At 37.7% G+C, this 16,894-nt stretch overlaps 1 long non-coding RNA gene across 1 annotated transcript in view; it reads right to left on the minus strand.

The window, feature by feature from the left end:
• LOC124137214 overlaps positions 1 to 16,894 on the minus strand; it is a 108,132-nt gene that overhangs the window by 86,225 nt on the left and 5,013 nt on the right. Inside the window, exon 2 of the long non-coding RNA XR_006861497.2 lies at positions 2,403 to 2,564. This is a non-coding gene — a long non-coding RNA (uncharacterized LOC124137214). The remainder of the gene's footprint in view (positions 1 to 2,402; positions 2,565 to 16,894) is intronic.

The raw sequence follows: 16,894 nt of genomic DNA on the forward strand, positions 1-16,894 counted from the left end.
ATAACTATTATCATCATGAAGGGGTAATTTCTTAACTAAAGGATTTCACTGAAACTTAGTCCTGCACCATGACTGTGGAATATATTTTTTTCATGAAAACAAAATCCATCTAGCTTTATATATACAAGAGTAAACCTAGTCAACTCTAGCCAGCTCTAGCCAGCTCTATTCCACAGAAATCAGCATCAGGAAAATTAGTTGTTTTAATTTCAGGAGAGAAATGTTTTGTGTAAAAAAGATTTCATTGACTATATGTTGGTCTAACGGTAACTCAGTGCTCAAAGGTTATGACAGTTAGATACTATTGTTGGTTATTTCCATAACCCCAATTGTCAAACGCTGTCAGTAGGTCAGTTACAAATATGTTTGGTCAAGGACTGGGTCATAAAAATGTTTGACTCAGGTGTTTTTAGGTGGGTTGGTTGCATATGGAAAAACAAACCCTTCATTACACTGACCTAAAATATATAATTCATGAGCATATATTTAGCCTAGCTTGTGGTTATGTATTCTTGGAGCATACTGCATACAGGTGCATTAAGCTCCACTATCAACAAGGGAAATCTGATACCCTTCATGCATACATCACTCGCAGGTTACAGATCTCCGATCTCCGAACTACCTTTCATAGACACACATCCATTAACACTAACAACATTAATTGAGATCATTCATCAAGATACATTCACACCTGGCTGATCTCAATCATGTCATTATCAACATTATTTTTTCAGATAAAATGGACTTACCACACTCCTTTCTTCGCATAACAAATACTAATATTTGGACCCTTTTTGAAAAGTATAACCTCAATGCCTACAACTTAAACGAACACAATATTGCATTAAACCCACTGCACTAAGAAGTTGTTCTTGTCAGATGCACTTATTTATGATATGAAAAGACATTTCCCTTCAATTTACATTTTCCAACGTGGAGTTGACAGAGGCGCTTTAAGTGTTGGTCCTACAGATACGGTTCATTCATGGCCTGTATGTTATCAAGCGTACAGGATGACTCACGACTGGTGAATGACAGGCAGTATTTACATTAAAGGCATGTTTCATTTGTGCCATTTATAAAACAGTTATGCCTACGATGTTGGCGACCTCGTATATCAACACATTTTTACTGAATATTTATTCAAGTCAGTATGTTTTCCTGTTGATAAGGTTTGTACTGCGTATGCAGTTAAAAACCTGATTTCTGTTTCAAATGTTTATGGGTTTTTTCTGTATCGTGATCAGAGACAAATTTTCAGCGAGTTTTTGCTGCCACCGAAGATGCTGTCTTTCTTTCAAATTACAGTAAACAATGTTTATAACGAACATGCTCCTGACGAACTGATGGATATAATGCGCCATTGGCTGCATATTTTATCATTAACAAACACACTTAAAACGAATAACAGATATAGCGAAATCACTTAGTGGTCCAACGTGGACACTGTCAATGACAATGCTTTATGTTAATCTCTGCTGCTTACGTGTCATCAATCAGCCACAACATCCGCAGCCATGCATGGCTCCTCAAAACGTCAATAAACAATTGAATCAAGTAATTAAATGGATAAAGTACTGACACCTTGACCCAAAATTTACACCCTCAATTAACTAGAGTAAAACAGTGATCAGACAATAGCATTTGAAGTGGGTAAATTAAATGCAACTAGAGAGGAAATTCAGTCGAAATGCCAATAACGAACTATGGTTATGACAAATAAATGATACTTCCATTATAACATTATCATTGTTTCCATAGTACTCATCAGAATTTTACATTTCAGAAATTGTCAAATATTCCTAAAATGAGCAAAAACCATCATCATTCATTTTGTGCAAGTCGAAATCGATTTTTTTAATGCTGCAAACATCCTCATCATCATCACTGAACAAACACATCATATATTTCAACAAAAGTCCATACATACCATTATAACTCGATCCCCGACATCCAACGGTATTAAGCCAGGTTCAACCTATCACTAGTTCTGTCACACATTACAAACTACAACTTTGTTCAAAAGATGGCTTCAATAAGATCATCGTTGATGTCACTTTTTGTTGGACACACATAATCTTTTTGACTCTTCAAATTGTAATCTTAACTCCTTCCAACGGGGATGTTAAACTCAAATCCAGAGCAAACATAGCTGTTTCCCTTTGTAATGTATCTCAACACAAGCACTTGTTCCTCTTCAACAGCTCTCGTTACAAACATGACACACACGAAAGTGAACACTTTAACATGTAATAGATCAATCCATGATTGACACTGACGATCAAAACAAACATGATATCAACACGACAGATTCTCACCTGCAAGATATACCTTCTTTTTCTCCCTATCAGGTGCTTCATATTCATACCTAACTATATATAGCTAAACCCTTTACAGCCTACCTGTCAAAGTGAGTTGGGTAAGCATAGACGTTGCATTGTCCGATAAAAGGCTGAGTCATCGATTTCATCTTCATGCATGTGAGTATACTCCATCTATCCCGATATGCTCCTTCTGAACCATCTGTAAAGCAGCCATCCTTTCTTCATCACCTCGGAGGCTGACTGAAAATGACGAAAAATTGGTGAGATTTTGTTGGTCATCCTACGTGGATAAGCAACATCAGAAAATACTTTGTCATGCTTTCCTCCGGGCGTGGAATGTGCCCTATGGGTAGGCATTACACGTAAGTATGTGCCAGAATAAAGTACACCTTTGTCCCTTCATTGGATACAGCATAGCTTTCCAGTTGAGTGCAGAACATCATACAGTATAGACTGGCACATATGGGCGTAGCACAATAGTGCTTTTGTCACCTGTACAAAGAAGTTCTCACGCAGGCCACTAGAGGGCACTCTACTTCCCGCTCCAACAATCTAAGAACACGCTGAAGTCAACCCTCTTCATACCCTGACCTTAGAAGCTGAAATTGGATACAACTTTAAAACAGTGATCTCTATCGTTATGGCACACAACATTTGTAGATATGCCCAATGCTCTGGCCCTTTCCTTCATGCAATGGAGACGAATCTGATCAGGGTGTTGTTTCATTCACAGAAATGCTTCATTTACTCAGGGAATGTGCAACGTTGTCAGATGAGGATCTTCTCCATTCACAAGATTCCGTCTGATAGTGAACCTGTGCTCCACCAGGGCCAGGGCCAGGGCCTTGCCCTGACCCTGTCAGCCTCATTTCCACCTGAAATGTGCAATCTTGGGAGTAATGTACCTTGCAATTGCTCATTCACAGATATGCCGTATTTGCGCTGCAATTGTGCAACTTCGAAGGTGGTATATCTGCTCTGTTTAGCAATGCGCCTCAGAATACAAGCAGCATCAAGTTCATTGGAAGTTAACTCAAAAGCTTCTGAAACAGTGCTTCATTTTCACCAGACTTAGGAATTCATGCAAAGAAGCCTGTGTCAAATGCATTGAGATTGTGCAGCTTTTGAGCAAGGTACTTAATGCACATCTTCCCAAGGCAAGGGCGTTAATTATAACTGACCATAAAAGTCCAGTTTCCACCCTTGGCAAATTAGGCTGAAATTATGAAGTTCTATTTTGGCTGGACTAACGAGTCAATGCATAGTCCAATCAAAATCGCGTAACGAAATCGGCATCTGGTTTGTCAACTGCTGTACTGATTTCAGTCAATTGCAGGATTTGCAAAGCAAGTGTACCTCCAATTCAGGGTCAACAAGTATTTTCCAAATCTTTTATTTTTTTTAATCAAGGTGCTCATGTGATTTGATGCACTTCACGAAGTAAGACCTGTTTTATCACAATATAGATTTTGATTATGGATCAGATCGTCTTCACTGGACACTGCCATTTTGTTTGATCAGAGAGGTGGAATCTGTTTGGTCCATAGGAAGGACATAGCAGTGACATAAAGAGCCACTGTTGGTGCTACAATCGAGCCAAGCCTAGTTTGGTGAGGTTGGAAACTGGACTTTTACAGTAAGTTAACTCCCTTGCCTCGGGAAGATGCACAGATGTTTAAACACTGGAGTTCATTGCAATGTGTGTAATAATTGTACAATCCAATTGGTAAAATGCCTTCTTTTTCACACATACAATTTACTGGTGGATAAATCCTAAAACCAAATCCATTTGCACCAGAAATGTACCTACAGCCTGTTGAACTAGTCAAACCATTTGCACCAGAAAATGTACCTACAGTTTGTTGAACTAACAAAACCGTTTGCACCATAAATGTACCTATAGCCTGTTGAACTAGCAAAACCATTTGCACCATAAATGTACCTATAGCCTGTTGAACTAGCAAAACCATTTGCACCATAAATGTACCTACAGCCTGTTGAACTAGCAAAACCATTTGCACCATAAATGTACCTACAGCCTGTTGAACTAGCAAAACCATTTGCACCATAAATGTACCTACAGCCTGTTGAACTAGCAAAACCATTTGCACCAGAAATGTACCTATAGCCTGTTGAACTAGTCAAAGCTATTTGCACCAGCATTCAGCAATGAATCAGACAAGAACGCTCCTTTGGTATCTGAAATCATACACCCAGCAAGAAATGTATGCTGAACCAATTTTATTTTACGCTCATTTCTACCCACACATTTTGGCCATATTTCATGTTAACATGCGCTTCGAAGTGGAGGTTTTGGATATCTACAATATCATCCTGTGTTAAATACAATGATGACTTTCTTCGCTGCCTTTTTTTGCCTATTATTCAACTCCTCTGAAATCAAGCTCTCCAGGATACAGCCGGGAACATGACTGATACAATTGTACACTCCAGTATACAACCGAACAATGACAATTGTTCCATACGGATGACAAACTAAGACAAAAACGTCCTCAACACACAAACTATGTATTATTCTCTTCACACAGTTCCCAGTCAAGAATAGCTCAAATCCTCTTAACGACCAGCACTATGGCAAGACAATGTCTCAGCCCCACCGTAATCTCAATTGACCTTTGACCTGAACCCATCACGGCTCTCATTAGCGTCTAGACCACAGATAACACCAAGTTCACCTGTGTCCCACTCCCAATACCAGCTTGCCCCAGAAAAATAAAACCCTTTGTCTTGGGATCTTTGAAGACCAGTGCCAGATATTCCTGGCAGACCACAAGATTCAGCACTGACTATTATTCCATACAACCAGTCTTGGCAATAAGTGCAATGAGTTTTAAGTAGGAATACAGATCCCAAACTTGTACAAAATACAGTATTTTGTATGTTGAAATATACAATTTTGGTCATATCCCAATCCTGATCAGAAAGCATAGTTCTCTATTGAACCTTATTAACTGAATTCAATTTTTCAAATGGATGCCAGACAGAAGATTAATGGTTTATACTTATCACTTTCACTGGAGGTAAATATAATTCTAGTCAAATGGGGCCGCCTCTGTGATCTAGTGGTAGAGCATCCGCCCGGAGAGCGGAAGGTCCGGGGTTTGATCTCCGGCCGTGTCATACCAAAAGACGTTTAAAAATGGCACTTGTTCTTACCCTGTCTGGCGCTCGGCATTTAAGGACCAAAACAAGGACAGGTATACTGTGTCTAAGTGGGATGCTATCTCCGTGAGCTAGCACTATAAATCGGCATCAATCCAGACTAGTACAAGCAGCCACACAATGGTTATATGATTTGTGGTGGGAAGATAAGGCTGTGTTTCCATTTTATTAAACCAACGACTGAACCCTGACGATGGTCATGTAATTGTTGTTTAAACATAGTTTAAAACAGTTTTATTTCAACTGAAAATTGGGATAGGTAAATAAGACAGCGCTTGTTTGAATACCTCTCCCTACATAGAAATCAGGTAACAAAGATAATCAAGGTGTATACATATATAATATGTACACAAAAAATACCTTGGTGGTCAGTTATCAGCATGATCAGCAGTGTCCGGTTTTGATAGTCAGAATCATGTAATTATAACATGATACAATATCCTTATTCACATGAACTTAACTATACAGTTAGTCAGGACAACAATGATATATGAGTTTATAGTATAACAAAGATGAGAATAATATAGCTTTGACCACATGCTTGTGATAACGATTATTAAATATCATATTTTTTTAGACATCTTCTGAGGTCAAAATTTGAGTCAATATATCAAGCAATTTTTTTGGTATAACAGATTTATTTACTATCAAGTAAAAAAATAAAATGTCTATCTTTTCTTAATTTATTAAAGTTTGGTATTTTGGACGTAAATATTTCAAACAGTCTTATGGTAGACATTTGAAGGGTATTTCCAAATTGGACACCTACATGACAAAATTGGCAGCTGATGCATTTTCCTATTTTGCTTTTTCAGCTTCAGGTGAACAATTGACTTGCCTTTGCTGGTGTTTGTGATAGCAGCCACCGGTGAGGCAGGATATGCCTCACTGATTTCTGTGTGAATAGCTACATAATTTACATATGCTCTTTAGTGCAATATGTTTATTTATCATTATTAAAAACAGAAAATATTTGTTCTCCATGTCATCTGCTTTCATCAATCACCTTTGTTAATTTCCAAACATAACTCTAAACAGAGAAAATGAATGTGTTCCAACTCAAAACCATTACAATGTTTGAGATTTGAGAACCGAGTAGTAGATAAAATACCCTTGACATATTAAAAACAAGTTTTACAAAAATAACTCCTTCCCAGAATTTCTTACATTTTACAAAAACCCAAGTCATTACCGTCTTATTGTCAATTGTGTAACTTATATGACAAAGTCCAACTCAGCTGATACAACAACACGCTGATGTTTTATGAAGTAAGACACAAACAAGGGGTTGGAGGCCTCCCCACTGAAACTTTAGCAAACAGACAGTATTGTCAATTGTATTCGCAACACAGTCCATCATTCTTTAACTCTTTAGTATAGATTCCTGAGACCTCAGTTTATCATAGAAAGAACAAAGTAGATCTGTAGTAACACACATATACTATTGTTTTCAAAGCAGACGTTTTACAAGCTGTCAAACTCATTTTTCAGATGGCTTGGGAACAACAGTGCAAATGCCTATTCAAATAATACTTATTATGTTGGTCAAATGATAAGAAACATCTTAAAGAGACCCTCTAACTGTCAAAGCGTTTTTAACACATGTGCTCAAGTATCAGTGAAGAGGACAGTGTCTGAATGGTTCTGTTAACCATGACAAGGCACGATTCTGAGGACAACTTGATGACAAGCTCTTGTCATGGTGCATGTTGGACTCTTGGTACTGGAGTTGGGTTCATTTAGAAATACAGTCAAGTCTCGTTAATCCGACACTCGTTAATCCGACTTTATCCGACACAAATGATGGGAACCAATTGATTCAGCGCTATTTAGTCCCGTTAATCCGACATTCTCGCACTCCGACTCCGACACACCTAATTTGCAACGAATTACCGAAATCACTCATTAATCAGTCTCGTTAATCCGACACAGTGATCAGCGTACTCCGTGGTCATCTGCCCGCGAGTACACAGCCAGTGTTTTGACACGCACTGGCTGCAGAGATTAACTTAACAATTAACAGGAAAAGCTATTCAAACCTGTATGTACAAAGCTATACAAATGTAGTTTACAAATTGAAGCCAGATTAATGTGCATGAAGCCAGTTTTAAATACGACTCACCATGGTTAGAAACAGAAAACACTGACAGACTATTTTAAGTAGATGAAGCAAGTTGTTAAGACAGTAGCACTTGCATTTACACGAGGAACTGTGTGTCGTTGATGTGATAAATTCAGTGAGTAATGTCTCTATTGTTATGTATAAATGGGAAAATTATTATTATTTTTGCTCTGTCATTAATTATAAATTAAGGAATGAATGAATAAACAACTTAACAATATTAATATTTCGTTTTTTAATGATTTTATTACAAGGTACACACGGTTATTATCTATCGTGAAGACGTCCGATTTTCGATCACAAATCAATTAATTTCGTTAATCCGACATACTCGTTAATCCGACACAATCATGTGCAACCAACAATGTCGGATTAACGAGACTTGACTGTATTGCAATACAAGCAGGTCACCTAACATGAAACAAAATGTCTGGCCAACCCATCCACACCTGCCATAAAACATGGAACCATTGGCCAGGGGAGGTGCATGAAGAGTTTCACCATCTTGTACACCTACCTGCAAAATCCCCACCCCACACATACTTGATTCTAAATAGGGGAGTAAGGGGGACAGAGGTAGAAAAAAACTCTGTTGTCAATGGCAACATCAACTGATATTGTAACATTTGTTTGTTTGTTTGTTGTTTCACGCAACATATTCCAGCTATATGACTGCGGTCTGTAAATAATCGGGTCTGGACCAGACGATCCAGTAAATGACATCATGAGCATCGATCCACACAACTGGGATACGATGACATGCATCAAACAAGTCAGCGAGCCTGACCACCCAATCCCATTCATTGCCTCTTATGACAAGCATAGTCGCCTGTTACAGCAAGCAGAAATAATGGGGGTCTATGACAAATAGTTACTGTAGCAGACATAACCTGTGACAACTGTCACACACAGAAATGGGTGTATTGCTTGATATTAGACATAAACAAGCATTATCTCTGCAGGGAAGGTCAAGATTTGTACCAGTGAGGAACAAACCCAAGCCTTAGTCAAGACAAGCAAACACATTAACTTCTTTGTTACACCATCACAAAAAAACGTAAAAGGCAGAATTACTTTCAGGAGAGAAAAACCTCTCATCATCATTAATGAAGCCCTAACTTGGATGAAAACAGCAAGATGAGATTAAATCCATTCCATCCGCTATTGGCCTCTAGGAAGTCTCTCGTCAGAGAAAACATAACTAAAACATTGGTCCATAAAATATGGAGTCCTTTGTCACGCTTCTTGATCAGCTGACTCAGATTAATGGTGATTTGTACATGAAAAAGATTTTACCAATATGCACTCTTTATCAGGATTATTTCTTATCCCATCTCACAATGGCTTTATCATATTTGACCACTTAAGCAAATATACTTCCTGACCATCTGACCATTTCAAAAGACAATGGAGCAATAAAAAGCCTGACAAGTGAAAAAGGGTAATGTGAATCTTGGTCTAACCAGATCGGGTTTTCATGTGGTTGGATCAATGTGTCAGGTAGGATCCTGACCAGAGCAAGCTTTCCTCTTTATCAGCATTGCCATCTGAAGTGGGAACGCATTACCATGGTGTCCTGCGTGTACTCCCACTGCTGGACTTTGGACTGCCCGTCAGCCACGAGTATTGTATGAGTCATCACAGTAGATGCATACTTCTCATGAAATCATTTGCAATTGTTGAATATTTCACAATCTCGCTCATAAATCTTTAGAATATCAACAATACATAGTTACGTTTTAAACATATTTCATTCTGTATTTAAATTGATGTTAAAAGTTAAAAGAACTTAGTGTTCCTTTCTTGATGTCACCCCCTATATCAATGTTATCTTTATCGTTTTTAAAAAAAAAAAATTAATATTTGAATTCCAAACCAGGAGGTACTTTTTATCATGCTATCTGTTTTAGATCCTAATCATGGTGTATTGTTATAAGGAAAGGTCAAACATCAAAAATAAATTTAAATAAGTTTTATGTTAAGTGAATGAAATCAAATCTCAGACATTAGATACACTACCGGTATGTGGGTCTCTCTTTCCATTCAACACTCCACCTAGCCCGTAGCAGTGTCTACATGGTGATGGTAATTAACATTCTTTGCTGCATAAAGAGTTTCCATCTAATAATATATCTGCCTACTTAAAGTCATCAAGCAAATGTGACCTCAAAGCTCGATCTTGCCTGATGGCCAACCTGATCTCCAAGTCATCACCTGCCCTGCCCCCAGGGGCAGATAACTCTAGCATGAATCAACCCCAACCCATCAGATCAGCCCGGGGCTTGTCTACATTCTGGTGATAAGTCTGTCTAAATTTAAAAACACCCCATAACATGTAGATTTTCTCTATCTATGTCCCAGAATTGTAATATCAATATCATTGAGATCATGCCGAATGGTTTACTTATGGATCATCAAATATGTTTTCATGTGAAAGAATGAATAGTGCCAATAATAATAATAATAATAATAATAATAATAATAATAATAATAACAATAATAATAATAATTGACAACAGTTTCTTTGGCAATACAAAATTATGATCGAGGGGTATAGTCAAAAACAGTTTCTGATATTTCCAGATCAAGCTTATCAAGTGTTTGCTTATAATTTACCACAAAAAATATTGGAGAGATAAGACCACCATGACATACAACCTATAACCATGCCAAATGTGTGCTTCTCGGAATACTTCCATCTCCTGAAGAAGCAAAATATGGGAATGCAGCTGTGTGTTAAAAGAACTATCTGCATCAACAACACAAGTACCAGCGGGCTATATGTTCGTATCGACACTGCCAAATAATCTCAAAATACTTTTATTGTTCATTCAAAATCTAATACCAAATACATGCATTCCTTTTAGCCATTTTCTTATTTCTTTGGATCAATGTAAATGTAGAATTAGATGAGCACAACATTCAGTGATGGAATGCTTCTTTGAACAGTATAATGAGACACAGCCACAGACAGAACAAGCAGACGTTCTTCCCACAGAGGACACAGATAATCATCATGAATGAAAAAACAAAAAACATGTGAGAATAATCATACAGAACAAGTCTTCTCCAAAAATAAAAACAAAATCAAAACAAGCGAACTTTCAGAAGGAACACATCATGCCTACATCAACTGAGGCTCTTCTGTGCTAGTCAAGGCGTAGCATTATTATCACCTGTAAGGGCATTAAGTCTCTCAAATAGCTTTATCAGCATTGCAAAGCATTCCATACAGGTAATTTGAAGGCCAAGCAAAGGAAAGCTTCTTTGAACAAGGTAAGAAAGAATTCATTTGAATATATAACAAGTCTAGCAACAGGCAACTGCAATCAGCTAGCCCCATCAAACATATATTTCCATTAGAAACACGTCAAATATACACCCTCCATTACTTTGATCATAAACCACTCATGTCAGAATGCATGCCCAAATATGTTACCTTCAAGGTCTGTTATCAAGGAGGTGAGGCCTGGGAAGAAAGTTACGATTTGAAAGTTGGGGAGAACTTCCCTGGGGAGAGTCGGACTCATTTTCAAAACATATTAAGGAAATCCTGTGGGTGAGGCATCTATGAAGCTACCAACCTGTCCGATCCACCTTCACAAGATCATGTCAGATACCATGTCAAGGTTAAACTTTGAAAACTTAAAATATGTACTGGGTAGCTCTATAGATAATTTTCAAATATCATCATTTAAAATATTAAATGTGTCAAATGTTACATGAAGAATATTAGATATTATTTTTTTCTATTTTTTAGTTATCATTATGTTATAAAATATTGAATCATATTTTGAATTATCTTGAGAATTTTGCATTATTTCCATTAAGATGATCAGATAAAATTAATGTTTAAAGTATCAAAAGGATAAAATATTGAATTACTTTAAGATATTTTTTTTATTAATATACTTCATACACAGCTCTATCTAAGTCATTACATCAGTGAAGTCAATAGCTACACAAACAAACAATATGTGAATCTGAGCCATGAAGGAAAACATGTGACTGAGGAAACATTCCCACCATTATCCTCATTGCTATCAACAGAAGGAAGGAACAAACTTGTCTATTACATTCGGGGCACGGGTGGCCCAGTCGTCTAAGACGCCGCGATTTGCTGTGCAGAGTTGCGTCCCTTGGGCACGCCAGAAACCTATGATTGTGGGTTCGTATCCTAGTTCCCCCCGATCATATTGCTAGGTTTGTCAGCACCATACCCATGCTCGTGGGTTTCACCGAAGTGGTAAACGTCTGAAACCTGCATCACTTCGGGCTTTCCTCCCACATTAAGCTGACATGCCACAATATAACTGGAATACTGTTAAAAGCCAGACATGACGGAATTCCAAGTGAGTCTCTATCCATAACTGTCAAGTGGATTGTAATATATTGTTCCATATAAACACACTGATATAACATACCTTGATGAGAATGTGGCACTACGCCCTATGATATGGAGCCCAATTTCTGCCTAATTCTTGACATTTTGATACTCCCATGAAACTGGGACACTGTCACTGTGTAATAACACTACTCATTGAAAACCAGCCTGGTTTGTTGTTTAATGACTCACTCAGCAATATTCCATATATATAACACCGGTCTATAAATAAATAATGACATGCATCAACCAAGTCAGCAAGCCTGACCACCCGATCCCGTTAGTCGCCTCTTACGACAAGCATAGTCGCCTTTTACGACAAGCATGGGTTGCTGAAGATCTTCATGGTTCACCAGCCTGGTATAAAAATATATGCTTTCATACAAACAACTTCAAATAAATCTGAAATACACATCAAAGACAATGTTAACACATAATTCAGCATTGGAAATAGCTGCCTGGCCAACAGACTGTTTTTGTCTCGGGCACTTAACTTTTAGAAAATGCATGCCCGATGGTCGTGTTGATTTTCTCAACCATATATGTCAAATATATAAATAAAAATTTGTTTAAAACTCATATCAGCTGACGTGGTGATCAACGAATAATGCTAAGTGACTCATTTACAACTACACAAAATCTTACTGTAGCCAATGCTAGCATTTAGAAAGATGTGTGAAGCTTTGGCATGTACTCCCAATACCTCATCAGTGCCTTGTTGCGTGTGGCACAACAATGTGAGGCCACAAACATGGTGTGTGGAGTTTTGTTAACTGAGTGTGATTTTATTATCATTTGCAAAGAGTTGATCTGTGAAATTTACAAAATCTGGACTGGCAATTTTCTAACTGGGCAGTAACTTTTGCGAGTTGCCAGGATGACTTTCTGGCCAGATTTTCGTGAATATTTAACGCTGATAATATTCTGACTTGGTATTTTTTATTGTTATCTTTTCTTACTATGAATAAGTTTATGGAATATTGCACAATAAATATCTTGTATCTTCTATCATTAACCAGGAGTTATATGTAATACAATTGAACAAGCCAGCAAAGTAGTGTTTGAGGGGATTGAATCAAATTTGTTGGGACTATCAATTTGCCCAAACCTCGTCCCCTTTAATGATGTTTATGTTTATTTGGAAGCAATATACATGAATGGCCATCTATAATTTTGACTATAGTCACTGATTGAGACCACAGTACAAACAAAGGTTTCTTTCATCTTGGGTTATTCCTGGGGTATTCATATCTGTATAATATGTAATTTGGAGCATGTGAATGAAAAACACATATGACCAAAATCTCAAATATACACCAACATTCTTGGGGGACTTCCATGATAATCATTTTAATATCTACTTCTTAATCCTTGTTAAATTAAACAACCCCTTCAAACAGCAAAACAAACTACATTGACAAAATCCAGCCAATAAATTGGTACAAAAACTTGATAAAAATGCCTGTCTGAGCAAGAAATTCCTTACCCACAATCCAGCCTAGAACATGGTGGAAGATGGTCGCAATCTACCTGCTCACTAGCCTATGACCTCTGTCCGTCACCTGTTACAAATGCTATTGTCAACCAGACAAGATTAAAGTCTTTAGACGCCCATAAGAGGTCTTTACGGTTAACATAACAAAAGACAGAGAAAGAAACCATGGGTAAAGTGCTTCTTTATTCCTGATTTACCTACCCACTAAAACCACCCTAGATGTCAATAAACCGTCTTCTTTAATTCCTACTCAAGCAAACATCAGAACCATGCGCTATAATGTACGAGCTTCTTTTCTTTGCCACCAGTTTTGAGAGCCCCGTGACAATGCTGACCGTTCATACCCCCTCCCTTCTGGTTCCTGCCCTGTGATCATCCAGGCCTTGCTTGCCTTCACCTTATCATCAACGGGTCAAGGGTTGACCATAAAACTAACTGGGCAGTATCCCCGTCACAAAATGTTCAATGTAGCCTGAGATTTAGCAAATGGGTAGATTCCACGCAGTAATTGTCTTGTTATCTAGAAACTAGGCCAACATATGTTTCCTGTAAAACATTAATGGTTTTTCTTCATTCTGGTTGGCTATAAAGGTTATTCATCAAATGAGAGCCAAGTTTTTTAATTCAAAATTAAAACCATCTGATACTGCGCAGGAATACGAACCATATTATTAATGTACAAACATCAAAATTGTTCAACAATCCTTCTTTCCATCTGAAGAAAACTCATTTCTAAAATGAAAAGCATTCTCGAGTAAATTTGCTTGTTTTAATCTAATTTAGGCTCAACAAGATATGTTTTTATTCTATGCACAAAAATGACAAAATATTGCAAATGTTTAAGACAAAGTGCTGAAGTTATTTTTTTATGTTTTTACTTTTGTTTTGTCATCTACAACTATCTATTTCAAAAGTGATCTGAAAATATTTAGGTGAGGTGAGGTGACACATTATATTAACTTCAAGCTGGCCAGTCAATTACCCCTGGTGCCAGGCAGGGTAACAACAAGTGCCATGTTTTTGGGTATGACTCGACCAGGGGATCAATCCACAAGCCTTCCACTCTCTGTGCAGACACTCTATCCACTACACCATAGAGGTGGTCTGAAATATTTATCTCAATTCGGCCCTGACTGTTTTCTTTTAAACATTTTCCAACATATTCAAACCAACATGAAAACATCCAACATATCTAACCAACATCAACCACGTCATGAAAATAATGCAAGGAAACAGGTGCCATCTTAACAGGAAAGGTTTCATCATATATCTAAAAGTGAAATATGAAAGCAATACAAATGACCCTTACCTTGCACATTGAACTTTCAGACAGGATTCACATTTGTCTGTTTTTAACCTTGAAACTTCATCCCAAACCTCCAAGCTTCATCCCAAACCTCTAAACTTCAGCTAAACATCATCCCCCTAATCTCCAAACTTCATCCCACACCTCCATACTTCATCCCAAACCTCAAAACTTCAGCTAACCTTCATCCCAAACCTCCAAACTTCAGCCAAACTTCATCCCCCAAACCTCCAAACTTCATCCCAAACCTCCAAACTTCAGCCAAACATCATCCCCAAAACCTCCAAACTTTATCCCACACTTCATTCAAAACCTCAAAACTTCATCCCAAACCTCAAAACTTCATCCCAAACCTCAAAACTTCAGCCAAACTTCATCCCAAACCTGACAACTTTAGCCAAACTTCATCCTCCAAACCTCCAAACTTCAGCCCACACCTCCATACTTCATCCAAAACTTCCAAACTTCATCCGAAACCTCCAAACTTCAGCCAAAACCTGCAAACTTCAGCCAAACTTCAGCCAAAACCTCCAAACTTCAGCCAAAACCTCCAAACTTCAGCCAAACTTCATCGCAAACCTCTAAACTTCATCCAAACTTCATCATCCCAAATCTCCAAACTTTCCCCAAGCCTGTGAGCATCTGCTACCTGCAGTGTCCCTCCTCCTCCTTGTCCAACTGCCTAATCCCCCTACCCTGCTACCACCTGTCCTCTACCTAGCGGCCCCTCACAATAGCCTGTTGTGGCTGTCCCGACCCTAGGCAGATGGAAGGCTGCTCTCACTTCCTGTGTGTGTAATGTCCACTAACAATCTTCATTTACCTGGTCTATATGCCCAGCAAATTAACCCTATTGCCAAAGAAAAGCTGTTTGCATACAAAGATGGGCACTGCCCTATTACAAAAACGCTGGTCATAGTCGTATGGCCTGTGTCCACGCTGTTGGTTGTCGCGACAATACGGCACTTGTGTCAGTGACGTGTCAGTTGTGTTGACAGTAACATGTTTGTGTGAAAATATCCAATTTGTGACCACAATATACATATAGATATTGTAACATCAACATAAATTGGATTAAATCCTAAACTATTCATAAAATACAACTTCAATATGATACAATGAGAAAAGTTGCAACATTGATTGAAGTTAATAACTTGAAATTGAAATTTCATCAGAAAAATCAGAAACTTTAATGCAAATTACAAAATATACTTTTGTAATAACATAAAGGAATCATTAAAAACTCTAAAAGAGTGTCTTTATTTGTAGTTAATTTAGTAAAATAAGCATAATTTAATCAGATTTGATAACCACTTCAAACTGCAGGGTATCAATAAGAAAAGTGAATCCATAAAGTTCTTCAAAACATAGCTTTAATGCCAGTGACCATTTTTCTATAAATCAATCAATCAATCAATCAATCAATCAATCAATCAATCAAGTGAGTGTTAAAAAGGAGGGGAAAATTACAACAATGTTGAAAATGCGTAATTTTGTGACAGGCAGCTTTGGGTTTTTTCATCAGTGTGAAGCTTAACTTTTTTTTCAAGACTTTTCAGGGACAATTTATTCTTTTCGATAAAAGCCCAGGCCCCTCTCGAATATTAAACTCCATTACATCCAATAACACAAAGAACAATCATGAATCTGACAACAATTGAGAAAGTTATGCCCAATCATCAAACCGGAAACCAAAGGACAGAATGAGCATCCTCTCGGTCATGTAGAACAAACAATAATTACACATTTTCTCCAACATAATTAATAAATGCAATAAGCAGACAAAGGCACAGTAAACCATATCACATATCTGTTGCGGGTACAGGTTAATCTGGTACACAGTCACCCAAGCATATAATGAGAATATCATTCATTCTCAACGGATGAGATCATGCACGTTTAAGCATGACGCCACCTTCAGTTACGCTCATGGGGAGGTGTCCATTGTTCAGAAGGCTTATTAATCATGTTCTGTACAGGTACGACATATATTCTCATAAAAACTTTGAATATGCTACTGCTCCAGGTGAATCTTCATATGTATGCATGTATACATTTCATGCTTCTCATATAAACACCA

The sequence above is a fragment of the Haliotis rufescens genome, unplaced genomic scaffold, assembly GCF_023055435.1.
Source record: "Haliotis rufescens isolate VD_foot unplaced genomic scaffold, xgHalRufe1.0.p SCAF_11, whole genome shotgun sequence".
NCBI classification, from domain to species: domain Eukaryota; kingdom Metazoa; phylum Mollusca; class Gastropoda; order Lepetellida; family Haliotidae; genus Haliotis; species Haliotis rufescens.